The sequence below is a fragment of the Rhea americana genome, unplaced genomic scaffold (assembly GCF_003343005.1).
Source record: "Rhea americana isolate MKP2758 unplaced genomic scaffold, rheAme1 scaffold_168, whole genome shotgun sequence".
Classification (NCBI taxonomy): Eukaryota; Metazoa; Chordata; class Aves; order Rheiformes; family Rheidae; genus Rhea; species Rhea americana.
In genome coordinates this window covers 1,148,787-1,151,987 of record NW_028185794.1, presented here as the reverse complement: position 1 = coordinate 1,151,987, position 3,201 = coordinate 1,148,787, and positions in this window count along the sequence as shown.

The window sequence follows — 3,201 nt, the reverse complement described above, 5'->3', positions numbered from 1 at the left end:
GTTGCGGCAGGCCACCCCGGCCCGCCGGCCCCCCTTCCCTGCCTTTTGCAGCGAGGCATTCATTTGCTTTGCAAATGCTGGCTGGAGAGACTACAGGCTGATTTTCCGGAGTATTTCTAGCCACGCATCACCAGTGACTGTTGTCTAAAATGTTTGTTTTTCTGCAGCCTGCCGCTGCGGAACGGATTATTCTTCTGGCCTCTTTGCTTCCTGAGCATCCTTGTCTCAGAGGACCGGCACAGCAGTGGCTTTGCCAGCACAGCGGCATCTTTTCCGGCACGCTGGTGTCTTTTCCGGTGCGCTTGCAGGTGGTGGTTTTGCGGGAGCTTTGGGAGGCTTGTGGAGCTGCAAGTAGCTTTGGCCTGCCCAAGGGCAGGGCTTTAATACCTCTTCCCTTGGTCTCACTTTCTGCAGCTGATCTTCAGCCTGATCGCTGGGTTTTATCTYGTCTCAGGTCTCCTGGAGCAGCCTGTGGGTTTTCTTGGGAAGTGGTTCTTGTTTCCTGGCGAACCCRCCTTGACTGGAGAGCAGAGATCCCCCCGGGGTTAGGTTCAGCTCGGCTGGTTAGAGCGTGGTGCTGCTTATGCCAGGGTCGCGGGTTTAGTCCCCGTACGGGCTGCGCTGCGGGTTGGACTCGGTGACCTCCGGAGGTCCCTCCCAACCTTACCCCTCTGTGATTTGAGGGAGACGGTGCTCCCGTGTCCTCGTTGCAGCATTTGCTGCGATGGCGGCCCCCAAGCGTGTGCCGTGCCGTCCTGGAGAGCGTGCCCCGGCCAGGAGCAGCTGGGTGTGCCGGGATGGCTTTCGTCCCTTTTATGCCTTGAATGCAGTGGCACAAAGGGAAAGGGTGTGCGTGCACGCGCGTGTTTTATTACGTACAATAAAAAATACCTTTAAACTGCCCCACCTGCCTCCCGGAGGTGGATCAGCTCGCTGGCCGTRCGTGTGGCGGCTGCCTCTGCTCCCTGCTCGCCTGGAGGACAACGAGATGCTGCTAGAGCCGGGCGTCTGCTGAGCAGAGGTAGGAGCGGGGCTCGGTTGCACGTCTATGGCTTCTTTCCCTCTGGCTCTTGGTCTCTGTCCCACTGGGGCCGGGTTCCTCCGCTCCCTTTCCCTGGAAATGCCTCTTTTTCCCTGCCTTGAATCAGGAGGACATGACTTATTTTAAGACCAACGCGGCTGCCGGCAGAGCTCGGCTCTTTCCCCGCGCGCCGCGTGGACGTGGGGGCGCGCGGCCAGCGCCATCCAGCCCCACGGGGACACGACGTTTCTCCAGCTCGTCTTTGCCCAAGAGAAGGGCTTTCCCGTGTGGCAGGAAGCCGCTGGGCTGCAGCAGCAGCTGTTTGAGCGTCTGCGGTCTCTCTAGTGACCCTTTTGTTCCCGGTTTTGCTCCGAGCCCTTCCCCTTCCCCCCTCCGGATGTCTCGGCTGCTTGTGAAATAGCTACCGGACAGTTGCATTGCCCGGTTCGCGCAAACGGTCCCGGCCTCGGTGTCCGCGGAGCGGCAGGATGTGATTCAGCAGGTGCCGGTGGGAGCCGTGACAAGCCATGCCGAGAAAAGCCGTTCCCGCCGGGATTCGGGCTTCGGGCTCCCGGGCGGCTGGCGGAGGCCGGCTCGCGGCCGGGGCTGGGGTAAGTCGCGTGGCTGAGGGTTGCCTGCGAAYGGCTCTCATCCCGCCCTGCCGGCGGCCGGTTCGAAAACGGCTGGCAAAGACCTAAAGGGGAAAAGGAAACCCCCTGTCTCCTGCAGAGGACTGTATATAACATTACAGGTGCGACGTGCTGGGGGTCCCTGCGCGGGACGTCCCGTAGGAAGTGGGAAGGAAGGCGTCCGTGTGAGCCCCGCGGAAGGAGGCRGCGGCCGGGCGCTGCCGCAGAGCGGTGTCCGCGGCGGCTCGGATCGGTTTGATTTTAGACAGGTCCCTYGGAGCAGGAACAGGATGTGTCGGGACGTGGGAAACCCGGCTGGGAACTGCGGGTCAAAGGAGGGGGAAAGTYGTAAAAAGCAGCTTTGTGGTGTTCAGCAGGGGCATTTCCAAATGAAGTCGTTTGACTTCAAATCCATGGTGCTCTGGAGAAGYTTGGGAAGGGCTGAAGCTCCCTGATGGTAGCGTCGTCTCAGGCACCCAGTGCTTTCCTTGCTCGTTTGGCTTGCAAAATGTTCCATGTGGTCACTTTTCCAGTCTTCTGCTTATTCTACCCTCTTATTCCTTCCTAGTGCAAAAATGGCCAACCAAAAAGTTAGGCTTTGGGTTTTTTTTCTCCAAGTCTCTTGGTCAGGGTCATTTTTTTTTTCCTTCTTGCATTTGTAGCCGTAGCTCAGGACAGAGCCATCTGTCACCTCCCCTCTAACCTCAAGCCATGTGCAGAGGACGGGAGACCTGGACCCGGCTCTCGGCTCAGCGCCTCGGCCTCTGCCCTCCCCGCGGCTCCGGAGCCGTGGGGCAGGACGGCCGTGCCGCCTGGTCCCCTCTCCTCCCGGGCGCCCCTCCCCGGGCAGAGCAGCGAGCGCCGGGCCGCGCTCCGGCTCTGCCTTCTTCCAGCCGGTGCCTGTCCTCCCCTYTCCCGGCCTGCCTCTCCTCCCAGCTGCTCCCTCCGCTCCGGCGTTACCCCCTGCCCGCCCAGCCGAGCTCCTTTCCCGGAATAATTTCCTCTTCCTGCTGCCAGGACAGCCTCCTCGGGGCCGGATCCTGCCTCCCCGGCGCTCGGTGCCAGCCTGGCCGTGCCGCCGGAGGCGCCGGCCGCCACGTCGCTGCGCCCCGCGAGCTCGGCGTGCGGGGTGAGGTGGTGGTGGGAGCAGAGGGGGCCGCTCCTCCCGGGGACGGGCTGCCTGAAAACCCCGTGGCTTTGGCGGCGGGGGGGTAAGGGGGGTAGGGAGCAGCCTAAATTTTAGCAGGAATCGCTGCCCTGACTGCGGCTGCCAGCAGCGAGCTGTGTCCCTGTCGCGCTGGGATGGAGGGGCTGAGCAGACTGTAATAAAAAGCCCTTTGGGAGCAGGCAGAGCCAAACCTTGTTGTTCTGCAAAACTGCTAGTAAAAGCCTTTTTTTTTTTTTCCTTTTTTTTCCCTCCTCCTTTCTTCCCTTAGGCTGTGATCACGTGAGCGCTGCTGAAAGAGCCAGTCCAGCCTCGTTCTGCGCGCTGCGAGTTAGTTTTAATCCCTGCTCCGGGATCTTTGCGTGACTCACGCAAACGCCTGCGCT